Source organism: Periplaneta americana, chromosome 8 (genome assembly GCF_040183065.1).
Source record: "Periplaneta americana isolate PAMFEO1 chromosome 8, P.americana_PAMFEO1_priV1, whole genome shotgun sequence".
Lineage (NCBI taxonomy): Eukaryota > Metazoa > Arthropoda > Insecta > Blattodea > Blattidae > Periplaneta > Periplaneta americana.
Window position 1 is genome coordinate 75,414,145 of NC_091124.1, and position 16,480 is coordinate 75,430,624.

Below are 16,480 nucleotides of genomic sequence, written 5' to 3' on the forward strand. Positions count from 1 at the left end.
TACAAATTTCAACTTACGTATTTAAAAACGAGAGAGAATTTCATAACAAATACAGTAGTAGAGCAGGGTTTGGCACGTTACTTGATTCTGAGAAATGAGCGCTGTTTACTTTGAAGAGCAATACTCCCGAGCACTGTGACGCATGCTTACTGTACGTCACTCACTGTCAGTGCAGTGGTTGACTTTGCGATAGGATGGCGAACTTTGAAGATGTACCCGCCTGTGAGATTTTGATGTCATTAGGAGAATCCAGCTGAATCCAAGAGGAACCATTTATACCAGACCACTTCAGTAGGACTACATGGCTTTTATGATGTCGTCCTTTTGGGTAGAAACCCCAGAGCATTAACGGAAAGAAGTTTTGAAACTTTTGGGGCTGAGAATTAACGAGAAGAAGTAAATAATTGGTGCAAGAGAGAAAGGAAGATTCCAAGACCTGGAATGGGAAGAAGGAAAGTATGAAACAGCTGGAGAATTTAAGTATTTGGGGGTACATGTGAATGTGGACAACGAGGTTAGTACTGAGATTAAAGCACGAATAGCAGCAGGTAATAGGTGTCATTATGTCTTTAACAAGTTATTTAAATACTCCAGTCTCTCAAGAAGGCTTAAACTGTACCGTGTCATAATTCTACCGGTGATATTCTAAGGATACGAGACAAAAATGGGCATCGAGTGAGAGAGAGAGAGAGAGAGAGAGAGAGAGAGAGAGAGAGAGAGAGAGGTGTTACGGAAGATTTTTGCGGCAATCTGATATAATTAGGAATAGTCGCAAGACTATGGGGAAATAGATCTGGTAGCGGAAGTAAAGAAGAAACGATTCTATTATTGGAGCATGTTCTAAGAATGGAAGAGAAGAGAGTTTTCAAGAAGATCCTTGACCAACACTCAGACGGTAGGAGCAAACAAGGGCGGCCCAGGAAGAAGTGGATGGATAATGTCAGAGAAGATGTTCAGGTGCTGGGAATATGGAATTATAGGAGGTGCGCTATGGACAGGGAAGATTGGATGAGAACTGTAGGAGAGGCCAGGGTCCTTCATGGACTGTAGCATCAGGAGAATGAATGAATGAATGAATGAATGAATGAATGAATGAATGAATGAAAGGAAAGTCAGATTAACAGCATCAGCTTCCAATAAGAAACCAGGTTCGTATTTTTTTAAGAGAAATGAAACACTGTGACAGTGAATATTGAACGCTACGTTGAAATACTGACGAGATTTCTTCAACCAGAATTGCGTATGCGTTTTAGTGGGATTAATAAACAGCTGTAAGGTTTCAGAAAGATGGTGCCAAGACTCATACGGCTGAAAACTCCATGAAAGTTCTGCACCTCATGTTCCCAGAAGGCATCATTTCTCGACGCGGCGATATTTCCTGGCCTCCCCATTCGCCTGACCTCACCTGAAGTCAAAACTGTACATAAACAGAGTCCATGCCATTGCCCAAGATTTCGCCAACATTGATGTTGGAAAGAGCAACTTTAGGAAGAGACTTGTAGAGTGCTTAGAAAGAGACGGAAAACATTTGAGGGATGCCTAAGTGTATGTACCAATGTCAAAATGTCATACATAGCCAGTGTTTGGGAAGTAATAATTAATTTCTTTAATACACATATCCACTGTGTTATTTCTATTTGAAAATCAGCCATCTCTCTGCCTCATCCTGTGTAATCAACAGGGACTTCCTGAGACAATTTATTAAATATACTAGGTCTTAATAGCTATGGAATTAAACCATATTTTATTTAGTCAACCCTACTCCTGGTGTAACTAGTAAGTAATTAAACAAGGTAGAAACACTGAAAATTCGACTAGCAATTAAAACCACTAAAATTAGTTTTAATTATCGTCAGAAAAAAATATAAACATTTATTACCAACAGTGTGCTTTCGACAATAAGCAGTGACCTACAGTGTGCATCTTATGCCAAGTCAGTCAAAATACGGATTATGTTCTTCTGTGGAAGTAGTTTAGATATACTAATAGCATTATCCTAAACATGAATACCATGAGACAAATTACTATGGAAAATCCATAATAAGCACTCTTTAAATATTACTTCTTTAATAACAGTTTTAAATATCTTAAGAGAGAAATTATTCTACATAGATGAATACAAATTTAATTAACATGTTCTGTCCAAGTCAACTTGTCAACATGGTATATACCGAGCAGTTTTACATGACGTAGCATATCACCGTCTAGTAAATGTTTTAAAGGTGATAACATAAATTGGGTTTTATTCGCATTCACAGAGAAGCCATTCACTTGAAAGTAGGTAATCTTCTTTTGAATGGAATGTCGCAAATCATATTAGAGTTTTGGTCGTATAGAGTGATGTGTCAGCAGCAAATTTAATAATTATCACAATTAATTAAAAGGAGATCAACAACCAGGTTCTAAAACAAGAGCGAGAGCAAAACTGAACCGTGTAGGATAGCATATATGATATAAATGAGTTAAAAAAACAGACTTTTGTAAGAAACTGTCTACGTACGATATGATACGAATGTTTTAAACCTGTTCATTAGATGTAATTCCATAAGATTCTAATTTAGAAATAAGAATTGTATGTAAAACACAATCGAAGGCATTTGGAAGGTCACATAAAGTTGTTAAGGCATTATTGTGTTCATCAAATCCATTAGTAAGCTAGAAATTAATTTATCGTTTGCATCAAACATGGATAAATTGCCTCGAAACCCATATTGAATTATGTGTAAAAAAATTCAGTTAAGTGTATTTTTATCATACTTTCAAGAATTTTGGAAAATAAAAGCACAATTTTGACCTGTAATTATCGTGCTTACACGGATTACTTTTTACGAAATCTGTACAGTTTTAGCTACCTTAATGCCTGGTGGAAAATTTTAGTAATCAAGTTTCATATAGTTGCGTAAGTTAATGGAACAATTATATAAATAATTACATGTTTTACCAGAGTACTAGTAATGTCAGAAATGTCCTTAAACTTCAATTTTTAAGCTTCCTCTTTTATATACGTTCTCATAGGAAACTAATCTAAATAAAAATGTATCGGATGGTGGTTGATAATTTTGCTAAACTATGTAGAATCGTTATTCAGACTTCGCTCTTTTAGTTCTTGGAAATTGTGTCGTTATTATTGCAGTACTCACGTTCATCATTGTTTCCTTAGACACTGGCACGCAATTACCAGCAGTCATTATAATCTCCTTGTTGGCACAAGTCATCAAAATGGAGAGAGCTCGTTGGAAACAGACAGGTGTGCCAACCCAGTCGCAGTTCCAGGCCGCATCTCGAACTCTGTCAGCCTGAAAACATAAATATTTTTTAGTGACTGACCTCAGTTCCTAATGGAATATCTTTAATTTAATGCAGAGTTGATTATGCTATATTTGTGGTAAACAAAGTATTGGAGTAAGTTTCCATCGTTAAATTATCTATTGAGTCTTATTTTTACATCCCGTAGTTATTTGATGTGATAGAATTATGTACATAACCAATTTTGAATAGGCATTGTGTTTAAAACGGATGTAAATTACCTATATATAATTAATATATAATAAAATTATAAATAGTATTATACAATTTGTGCTATAGACTGAAAAACCAAATAAAAATATAATCGTTTATTCAATTATTTTATACGGTGCACATTTTCAATACTGTTTTTGGAAAGGTAAGTATTTTTTATCACTTTCATAAAAATTTCCAAAAAAAAAAATCCGTTCTACTGTTTATCTCGCGCGCTCATGACTTACAACTGGGAAACGAAATCTGTACACCAAAACATTACCTAGAGGCAGCTACAGAACATACTGTGTATCGTCTGTATCGAGCGGTAGCAGGGTGAAGCGCGGGTGAGATCTATATTCCTCGATGTACTCAACTGAAATCTACTGTTTTGGTACGAATTTCCTACGTATGGTTATTAGTAGTGATTTGTGGCCCAATTGGTCCCCTGATTTTAACAGCCTGTGATTATTACCGGTGTGGTAAATTAAAAAAAAAAATGTCGTATACAAGACGAACCTGCACACCATACAAGAACTCAAAGATAATATTCGTTAAGAAATTGTTAGGATTTCTCAAAATGAACTACAGAAAGTGATGAATGATTTCCTAAAGACATTCCAAAAATGTGTGAAAAATGAAATAAGGTAATTTCAAACGTCATTTGATGATTTTGTAAGTTTTAGGCATATTAAATTTGTTTGTATATTGTTCTGTGGTATGTTTATTTTATTTTATTTTACCTTCCCACTAAACACAAAGTCCCGGCTAACTGGCTAATCGGCTAACGAGCGGCGTAAATTTGTTTGGATATTGTTGTAGGGTTGGTTTGTTTTATTGTTTTACCTCCCACTAATAACAGAGACCCTACTAACTGGCTAACGAGCTGCGCGCTCATCCATAGGCAGAACACTCCGACGGAAAGCGAAACTGATCGCAGTGTACTCATAGGCCAATTAAATAAATGTTTAGAGCAATTATTATACATGCACCTAAACTTACAATTGTTATTTGAGAAACATTTATTTCAAAATATAAATAAAAGCCGCTGCAATGAGCAAAACACGACTAATGTTTGAGTCCGCCACTGCACTCATCCTCGTACATTCGTCCGGTTGCTTTCAACACCCGTGCCCCAAGAGCCAGTTCGGGGAAGCTCCCTTGGGCCTGCTTTAAAGTACAAGTACTGAAAGAATTCCTTCAAATATTTAGGAGTAACCATACAAACAACAGGGACGACATTCGTTGTGCACTTAAAAGAGAGACAAATAGCCGCAATAAGGATCATCAACAGTATTGGAAAAATCTTAGAGATGTCCATTAGCTCAGTGATGAAACTCGTTGAAGCTAAAATCTGGTCTATCTGCACATACGGTCTGGAAATGATATGGGAATATCGAAGTGAAAAACAACTGAGAGATCTGGAAAGTATAAAATCAAGATAGGGCCTACTTGAAGAGAGCACTCGGACTCTCCAAATAGTCTTTGTCAAGGTACGCATACGATTTAGAGCGGGAAACTTTCTTTCTGGACGACTTAAGACTGAGGATGCTGCTACCAGCTACGGAGAGCTTCAAGAAAGTAGTGGAAGAAAGAAGACAGAAACGGAAGGAGATCACAGAGGATTCCTACACAACGAATGCTATGACAGCGAGACTTGACAAATGCCGACTACGACACAAGATGGCTGACCACAGGGCTAGTGACGCACGGATATCATCACAGAATGTGTGCGACCAAGAGATACCACTTCCTAAGCGAATTGTGTATCTGTGAACTGTGTGGGGACCAATTGGGGGATATCACATTCTCGAGTGTAGAAGGCGTGTGAAATCTATCAGGGAAACAATACAAGAGATAGAATAGCCGTATCTGTGCACAGTGTGCGCAATCCCAAACTGTTATTTAAAGTACAAATTAAAATATCTTTACCTGATCGGTGAGCTCACTTGGAAACCAGCAGAACAGAAAGACGAATATCGTAAGTACGAAGTATACTGCCACCGACTGCATTACATTAAGTGCATTTCCCCAGCGCTAAATTGTAAACAAAAATGAATTACTAGTTTGAAGTAAATAATCTAATTGAAATAATTATATTACCTAATATTAAAAATAGTCTTGTGCCTTAGATTGTTTATAATCGGCCAAAGAATAAAATATAATGAAGGTATTGTTAACATATTTTTTAATAATTGAAAGCGATTCTATAACCAAAAAGGTTGGTACTGGCTGCGATAGTGATACTGATGGCATTAGTGGTGGTGGTACAGTATTAGTGGTGGTGGTGGTGGTGGTGGTGGTGGTGGTGGTGGTGGTGGCGGCGGCGGCGGCGGCGGCGGCGGCGGCGGTGGTGGTGGTGGTTCTTTGGAAAAACCGTAAGCATAGTGATTAATTTTAGGGGATTAATCTTTGAGATATTTCAAATAAAAAAGTTCAATACAATTTTGCTTGTTTTTGCTTTGTTTTCAAGACAAAAATTGTTTTATATGACACATTTCATAGCATGTTTTGGGAAAACCATTGATTGAATTTCCAATAAGTCTATGCTTAGTCAATGTAAGAAAGTAGTGTATTATAATAATAAATGATTGGAAGGATTAATTTAGTTCTGTACTTTAAATGTGCAAAAGTTTTTCAATTGATTGTTTTAATTTTGGAGTAACTTCAGCACGAATATTGTTTGCTCCATCCTTGATATTTCGTGATATTGTAGTTTAATATGGAATAATAGAATCTGCATCCACCTTGCCATAAGTAGCTCCAATATCAATCATTGTCTGCGATTAAACATCTGTTAATATACGTTATTGTAAACATTTTAAGCAAAGTCAATATTTTGGGTACATTTGCTCTATTTTTATTAAATACTGTGAGTAAAGTAGATAATGTCTGCTTTTGAAGAAATTTGAAGCGCATCACAAAATCTCTGTTGTTTTTTTACTATCGCTAGGAATTGAAATTTGGACACCAAAACATTGCGTAGAGGCGGCTACAGGTTTAGCGAACACTAACTATAGGATGAAGTTAGTTCTTTAATTTACTGAAGTACCTTCAGGTTCGTACGCAAAATGAAAGACTTCGCGTGAAGTCTTTCGAAGTTACGAGTAAATAGGTGTGGGTTTTGTATTGCTTACTGCATTCTAATTGGTTGTTTCGACACAGAATGTCTGTCTTCTGTTTGAAAAGTAAACATTTCGTAAGTAGTTCAGTTGTACTATGAAGATGCGTGTGCATAGATTATGTGGAATGTCACACTGACGATACACATATGCAGGGCGTAATTATGCAAACTTATAAAAACTAATAGGCATATCTTTATAACTCTGTTTGTTTATGAAACGAGGGCAAGTGAGTTTCATAATTTTCATACGAGCGTCTTAATTACAATTATAGGCAAGTTTCATACGACTTTTTATGCTCGACCATATTTCTAACTTGAAATTATTCAGAAGTATTCATTTTATTTGTATCTGACTGAAGATCGGAATTGACCTTGTGCATAGCTCGTGAATTGTGAGATGTGCTCAGACGCGAAAGTATTGATTTTTTCTGAGGAACATTAATGTCGTTGACTTTGATATAATGTAGAGAATAACATGAACTAATTTTGATATAACCTGGAAATTGATTTAGAATTGAAAAACGAGATGACAAATTGAATTTATTTGAAAATTATTTACAATTAACGCTAATTATAGTAACAGAACATAGCCTTCTGCGACAGTATTGGATTTCCAGCCTCCGTGACGTTTCCCTCGTCTTTCGATTGCATATCCGAGAATAATCGAAAACCTGAACTTTAACGAATAGGTGTTCGTTAATGGCATGCATTAAAGGATAGCTACCAGGTGTATAATTACTACATTTCGGCATGGTCGAGCATAAATATATTATAATATAAATCATTAGTTAAGAGTGTAACAATTATTAATGAAGCAAAATTTGTGATATTAAATCAAAAAATTAAATCTGAACTAAAATCTGTACACAAAATCTTCCTCAGATAAACATCGCGATGTTCAAAATCAGATAAAACAAGAAGTTTGGAAGTTAGGAGAAGGCTGGAAATTGTTATGATCACGTTCGGAAATTGGGCAACGACAGATTACTAAGACATTGGAATGGATACCTATAAGGCGATGGAAGATGGGAATACAACGGGTTGTACGGATGGAGGAAATTAGTCGAGAAATGCAGCAGGGAATCTTAAAAGAAGACTGGGAAAATAGGAAATGTTGGAGAAGAAAATTGGACACGGGAAGATGCTTGAGCAATGCAATCCTATTTACAATAAAGTATACATTGAGATAAGTAAGATAACTGTTCTTAGTAAGTAATATATTCCTATAAGTAATGATACTTACCAGTACAGCAGAAAAAGAGGCGAGACAAACTGTAACCATGAGTATTAGGAAAACTCCAACAAACAAGGTTCTGAAATTGTCTTCTAATTCCTTAGTGAACCTGCGGATGGAAGTAAGGAATAAACTTGTAGAAGCATTTAGACGTATCACTTGAACTCGGACATGGGTCATCTAGACACCGAATTAAAGTTAATTGCAGATAGTGAATATTTAAGATGTACGGCCAAAATTATATAAAACTTAAAGTAAAAAAGTATAGATATTTATTTTGAGTAACATATTGGCTTTTTAAATTGAATCAAATATTCTGCTGTTTTCTTCAATGGTCATAAATTGAGAAACACTACTGTGCATTTCACCATGGAATCTCTATTCAAATTATTTGGAGGAGCGAGGCTCCTTTATCAGTTTTATTCCCGGGCGACGCATCCGAAATACTATATTCGTATTTACATGTACTATACTCGTTCATACAAGACCTTATGTACTGCCTTAGAAAAAGTTTTGTCTCACAGATACTTCGTAAATCCCAGAAAGGACGCAGTGCGTGTGATCAGAGGACGAGCGACCTAGTTCACAAGAGGAGGACTAATTGAAGTAATAAAATTGGTTTTGTTTCGTTGTATATCTGACCACACCTCCTTTCTGGGACTTCTAAAGAATCTGTACGACAAAACATTTTTCTAAAACTCTACCTATTTCTCTGTATGGTCATCTTCGTAAATGCTGGGTTTATATTTAAATTTTCATGATCGCAACAGGCCTGTATCCTCATTTCCTACGGGAACACAATTTCACCCTAATGATGTCGCAAATTATCTTCTGGAATGCATATTCATATACGAGGCCTCGCCGTTCTCATTGAATAATCAAGGCTACCTATATGTAGTCAATATGTAGTTACAATACCTATTATTGGAGAAAAATTCGTTCCGATACCGAGAATCGAACCGAGGACCTCTCAGCTTTGCGCGCTGATCGCTCTTTCCACCTGAGCTATGCCGAGATCCAATTGATACAAAGGAGAAGGGTTCGGCTGGCGCCGTGAATCGGGTCTGGGCATAGCGCAGATGGAAAGAGCGCTCAGTGCGCAAAGGTGAGAGGACCCGGGTTCGATTTCCGGGGTCGAAAAAAAATTCTCGGATAATAGGTATATTCTGGAAGTTCAATTATTATATTTTAGATAATTTGATTGAATCCTGCAATTTCCTTATTAACAAATTATTGCATTCATAGCTTTGTAAATTATGAGAGATGATGGATGTTGACCCATACTAACAGTCTGTCACTTCAATCTGAAAACTTGGAAAATATGCGTAAGTTAAAAAATTCGTATCTTTTCTTCATTAGAAGAGATCCTTTTGTTTCAAAATTTTATCTGATTATGTGTTACATGAACTATTCCTTCTCGCTGTATAATTTTCTCCGTCGTACATCGTCATCATTAGCATCATCATCGTCGTCGTCATCAACACAATGTCCTTGAGGTTCTAAGTGGGACATAGTGGGACAGCACATTTTTTCCAAATAACTATGTAAATGGTAATCTGTACACCGAATTTTGATTTAAAAAAATGAAATTTTGTTTTAATCGTTTTTTCGGTAGTTCAATATATGTAAAAAGATAATATAGTATTATTTCATCTAATTGTCAGCTTTCAGCCCTGTCTTCAGTAAAAAAAAGTGGTAATTCTTAATGCAAAAAATGTTATCAATGAATTATTTTTCTCAACCGCTCAGTGGAATTTTTAACTTATTTACACATTATCTATGTTTTCCTACATTTTTATCATTTATCACTTCTGAGAAAAGTGCTCCCAAAATTTAGGAACTTAACATTGCAAGATATGGAAACTTTGAAACCATCTTTTTGCAGTTTCTTATTTTTGTGACATTGGTGCACTTTTCTCAGAAAGTATTGTATCCAGGAGGCTGAAATTAATATATAATATCAATGTGATATCATTTTACACAGTAGGTTAAAAAATTAAGATTATTTCTGTCTTCAGCAAAAATAAAATATAATTTGTTGTAATTCTTATAGCAAAAATTGTTATCAATGAATTTTATTTTTGCCTACCGCTCAGTGGAATTTTAAATTTACTTAATCGGTTATATACTTAAATGTATGTTACATATGCCCTATTTTTTCTACATTTGTATATTTTATAAGTTCTGCGAAAAGTGCATCCAAAATTGAGGAATTTAGCATTATAAGATATGGAAGTACAGTCTTCCCTTAATAGACATGATCTTTGCTTCATTTCACGATTTCCCTACTTGTTTATTTGTAGAATCCAATCCGTATTCTTTTTCCGTGCGACTATAACCTACTACTTGTGGTTCTGTAATATTATTTTTTCCAGAAAAGGGATTGTTGGTCATTATTCCCAACTCCCAACTAGAAGGACCAAATCTCTATTCCTCAGTTATACCTTCAGGAACTGGGACTTCAGTTGATCGCTTCTTACGATACACATAAATTTGTTTTTTGTTAGTCTTGCAACTGGTCACCACACGTAAATCCGTTGTAAAAGCATAATGAAATCAGCCATAGCATTTCAAAATATTTTGTTAAATTAAATTTGGATCATCCACTCAGCATTCACACATCACGAACAATTACTCCGCTGCTGTTGAAATAGATTCAGTAGTTTTTAAATGCATCAAGCTGGAAAGTAGTATTTTTCCGAACGGTTTATTCAAAGGAAAATTACACTTTACTGGACAAAGACGGTATACTGTCCAGTAAAGTTAGCATTGTAACATAAGTGAATTAGTTGCTATTGCAATTCAACCCTTACTAACAAAACGTGTATAATGGATTTACCTGATAATATCTTGATTAAGTCGAACGCATTTGTTCAACTGCTCCTTCATTTGGGAAAACATTTCTTCTGATATCTGAAACTGTTCTTTACTCCCGTCTGAGGATTTTTCGTTAGACAAAATACATTTCTGTTTTATATTTGACAATGTGGCCCTTAGTTTCTCCAATTGACTGCATGCAATGAGCACCAAAGTAGCGTAAAGCGGTGGAAATGCATACACGAGCGCAGCGAATCCAACAGTTGCAATAGCCTACAACATACAAATTTCACAGTTACAAAACAAAAATTAATTTGCATAAATAATGACATCACATGAGTTATTTAATATGATGTTAAAGTTAGTAATTGAAGCATTGTTGAATATACCATATTCCCATCTTGAGAAGGAATCTCATAAATAAATACATAAATAAATAAATATACGGTATACATATATATATATATGTTGATTACACAACTTTTAACACTGTATCACTTCGGAATAAGTGTGGTAAAACTTTCCTGTGTTAAATTTCAACGTACCTCGTTTACATGTTTCGACCTATTTATGGTCGTTGTTGGTCTTGGCGCCACTTGTTCTGTTTCCTGTGAGGGTGTGTTCCTGTGGTATAGTGTAGAGTCAAAGAGTGTGTGTGTTTTGAAGTTGAGAATTTCGTTGGGGTGTGTTTTTGTGTGTCTTTATATTTCATATTGTTCTAGTGTGTTTAGTTTCTGGCTTTTTGGTTGGATGTGCAGTGTTTCCATGTCTGTGTTGGTGTCTCCGTGGGTGTGGTTAGCATTTCTGATGTGTTCTGCATATGTGGAGGTGTTTTGTAATTTTGTTATGGCGTGATGTGTTCTTTGTAACGTGTTTGAAACGATCTGCCTGTCTGTCTTATGTAGAAGTTGTTGCAGATGTTACATTTGAGTTTGTATACGCCAGAGTGGTTGTATTTGTTTGTTTGTGTTGTTTGTGTGTTGAGATGTTTTTGTAGAGTGTTATTTGTTCTGTATGCGATGTTGTAATTTAATTTCTTGAATGAGGTTGCAATTTTGTGTGTGTTTTTGTTTCGTATGTCAGTGTGATGTATTTTTTGTGTTCTTGTGTTTATGTTGTATTCTTATGTTTTTTGTGATTATGTTTTGTCTTACGTATTATGTTGTCTATTATATTAGGGTTGTATCCGTTTTCTTGTGCTATGTATTTGATTGTATTTAGCTCTTCGTTGTAATATTGTTGGTTCATTGGTATGTTGAGTAGTCTGTGTACCATTGTTCGGAATGTAGCTTCTTTGTGTTGTGTGGGGTGGTTGGATGTGTTGTGTATGTGTTTTCTGAAGACGACCAGTTCTGAAGATGACCCATAAATAGATATAAACATGTAAACGAGGTACGTTGAAATTTAACACAGGAAAGTCTTACCATACATATTCCTAAAAAAAAAAAATACATACATACATACATACATACATACATACATACATACATTACATTACATTACATTACATTACATTACATTACATTCACAATTTCGTGGTGTTGCCAATGCTGCTTTACTCTGAAAGAATACTTTTGATATTTCTACTTGGAGTTCACATTTTTTCTTCGTGATTAGTTACTTCTTATACTTGACGCGATATTTAGCGGCATATATTTCGGCTAATTCAACATTTTATATTAGCTCAAAATATCTTTCCATACCTCCAACTCAAACTAGTTGAAGGGTATGAGACTGATAAAAGGAAAGATATAGCTGCGACTCAAAGATTACATATCCAAATTTGGTATATAATTAAATGTAGAGTAATTTAGAATGTCAGTAGTGAGGCATAAGATTTTGGTAGAATTATAATACTTATTATAAATCTATTGTTATGTCATGTTTATAACTAATTTATTACAAAAGAAATAATATTAATAAACAAACCTTGAAAACCAACTAAATGAGTGTATGCATCTACAAATATAGACAGTTCTGACGTATAGCAAGCATTCCGAATCTTCGATAAAAATGCAACTTTTATGGGATCACAAAAGAACTGTTTACAATGAACTTGAAAATCAATGGCGTAACTTTATTGATATAGCAGGCGAGATCCAACAATTTGGCTAGAATTCTGATACACCACAAACCACAAGTAAGACTATAAAAATGTAGTTTATACAATATTTAATATTTAGAAGTCCACGCCTGTGGAGTAACGGTCAGCACTTCTGGCCACGAAACCAGATGGCCCGGGTTCGAATCCCGGTCAGCGCAAGTACCTGGTTGAGGTTTATTCCGGGGTTTTCCCTCAACCCAATATGAGCAAATGCTGGGTAACTTTCGGTGCTGGACCCCGGACTCATTTCACAGGCATTATCACCTTCATTTCATTCAGACGTTAAATAACCTAGATGTTGATATGGCGTCGTAAAATAACCCAATGAAAATAATATTTAGCAGAATTGTCAGTTATTTTGTCATTAATAATAACCATAAAAATTGCCAAAGACTGCAGCCATATTTTCATTTATTGTCTTGTTTTTATCGCCAACACGCACTTAGTTCATAATACATCAACAATTAACGTTTGGTACGACCGCGAACATAATTCCATCGACACAAACACTTGTTCTAGATAGTAGGCCTCCGTTTGACAGTTAATTACAGAGTTGCCGACGTATGGCTCCGGCTTGTAACTGAAGAAGGCTCTGCTTAATTGGGAATTACATTAATTGATTTTGTTTTAAATTTGTATTACAGTAGTTTGGTGAAATGCAAACGAATTAAATACGTTTTAATGTCCGTATTAAAGTTAAATAACAGTTTGTTAATTTTATTGTGGGTTAGTAACTTACTTCCTTATGGCTTTTAAGGAATCCTGAGGTTCATTTCCGCCCTCACATAAGTCCGCCATCGGTCCATATCCTGTGCAAGATTAATCCAGTCTCTATCATCATATCCCACTTCCCTCAAATCCATTTTAATATTATCCTCGCATCTACGTCTCGGCCTCCCCAAAGATCTTTATCCCTACAGCCTCCCAACTAACACTCTACATGCATTTCTGGATTCGCTCATACGTGCTGTAGATTAATAACATGTTGGTGAAATCGGCCCAAAGTATTTTGCCAATTTTTTCCAGAAATAATAATAATAATAATAATAATAATAATAACAATAATAATAATAATAATAATTTATTTATTTAATCTGACAGAGCTAAGGCCAGTAGGCCTCATCTTCCGCCCAGCCAGATTTTAATTCTAATTGAATACAATTGCTTACATAGTTATTACATTAATATCTAGACCATAAAACAACATGAAAGTAAATAATGAAAGTTGGATAACTAATGTTAGTGTGACAATAATAAACATTGGTAAGGAATAATAATAATAATAATAATAATAATAATAATAATAATAATAATAGTAATAGTAATAGTAATAGTAATAGTAATAGTAATAGTAATAGTAATAGTAATAGTAATAATAATAATATAATAATGAGATAATTTGGATATTTGTCTGTGATATATATATAACCATTAAACATTGAGAAACCTGAAACAGCTATTATTGTTAACAAGAATTGTTAGACAAATATTTCGTTAGCCTATTCTTAAATTGATTTGATGTCTGACAGTCCCTGACATTACTCGGTAGGGAATTCCAAAGTCGAGGAACAGCCACAGTGAAAGAAGATGAATATGAGGATGTTCGGTAGGAGGGAATGGATAATATTGAGGACTGTTGTGATCGTGTGTCTAGGTTATGATGGGTACCTATAGGCCTACCTGTGTTTCAATTCAATATTTCATTCCATAATTAATATATTGATAACAACAAAATCTATTCGTATTTAAAATACAATGGTCTTTATTTCAGATGAAGAGTACAGCGCAAGTGTGGCATACGGGATAAACCAGCCCTCGAGTGAGTACAATTACATTTATTCTTTTATTGCTGGTTAGCTATATGTACATTTATAATTATTTTTGTGTTGCACTGAAATTTGTAGTACACAAGATATAGTAATGAATTTTCAATGAGTCCTTTACATTGATAGGGAATTAACCGTCACGATTTGGTATTTATCAACTTCACCCGATATAATTCGTAACTAATGACAAAATATTAATGAATTAGTCTATTAGGAAATAGAGTACTACTTCTACAACACATTAGATGTTAGAAAGTTTTCTCAGCATATATCATATAAATGGATCAAATATGCGTATTTTTTTACACTCCACCAATTGTCTGAATTGATAATCCATTTAATGACAGCAATTTCAAAAGGCGAACAATTAACAAGCAGCAATGCTCAAAATGAAGACTTAATTATACCTAGTTTTAAATATGATTTAACTCCTAGCAGGACGAATGTGACCGGCAAATTGATGTTGAATTAAGTAACAGCTCACACCCTATAATGCAAGTCCACTCTGATCACGTTTCCTTTTCAGATTAAGGGACGAAATATCGCTTTTCTTTAGGGAAACGTTGTCTCTCATGCTGAAGAAATAGCCTACTTCGCCTCTACACTTACTACAAATGAAAGAACATAACAATCAGTCATAATATATTATTCAGAAAATATTACAGCTGTCATTTTAATAATTCGTTATAAGCCCATAGAATTAATCTTAATCATCATACACATATTTTGCGAGATAACAAAATATATTCAGAATTAAAATACGAGAAATACCCTTCAAATGTCTCGAACGTTCGCAACGAAATATTACAGAATATAGGTCAAATTATAACCGGACTAGTAAGGAGTTTCAGATAATCTACTCTTATGCAAAATGATAATTAGTTTAGTTTTGATGTGGTACCGACAAATCTACTAATGATAGCCATGAACAAATACCGCATTTGGAGTCTAAGTTCAGTTCTTGGGGTTGTTCAAACGCGTTTAGTTATTTCATGAAATTATACTAAAATCTTTTGCAGAGCTGATAATTAAAATAAGATCTTATCATTGAATGTTATAATATTATTGTACGATAAGTAAAGCAATATGAAACTTTTACGGCATTAGAACCCATTGAGAAAAGCTAGAATAAATTTTCTGTGACCAATTTACTTAGTTGTCCTTAAGAAAGTGTTGAAGAATAAGGAAATGTGTCCATTTATATGTGAAATGGAAATTAAATATCAAAAAGTGTTATGAATTCCATTCCGAATTTAAAATCGGAAAAGATGATATTTCCAGAATCACTCTTGTATGTGAGCTGAGTTTAGAATTTTTGAAATCGAATATACTGTGTTATGAATAAAATGGCAATTACCAAAGATGTTAGAAGAAGAGAATGAACATTATTAGTTAACATATTAAATTTTAGAAAACTAGAAACACCATTGCAAAAATGAATAAATAGAGGCTTTGAACTTATGCGCTTTCGGACTGCAATGCCTAATGTAGTCCAAGTGTAAAGTATTAAATAAATAAATTAAATGAATAAATAAATAAGTAAATAAATAAATAAATAAATAAATAAATATTCACAAAATATTCACTTCTGTGTAATATATTACAAGAAGATTTGCATATAGTTTATATCTAGGAAAAGTGAAGAAAAAAATAATAGTACAAAAATATCTCTGAAGCGATTATCATTCACAATTCAAAATTTACATTTGAAAATTGGTACATATGAATAGATACCCGAAATGAACAAATGCTCGTGCTCGGGTACAGTCCAGTAGAGTCTACATAGGGGAGAGTCGGGTAGTATCGGACATCGGGTAATATCGGACAGTGCGTTTCTTTCATCTACCACCATATGGTAATACCTGAATGACATGGTT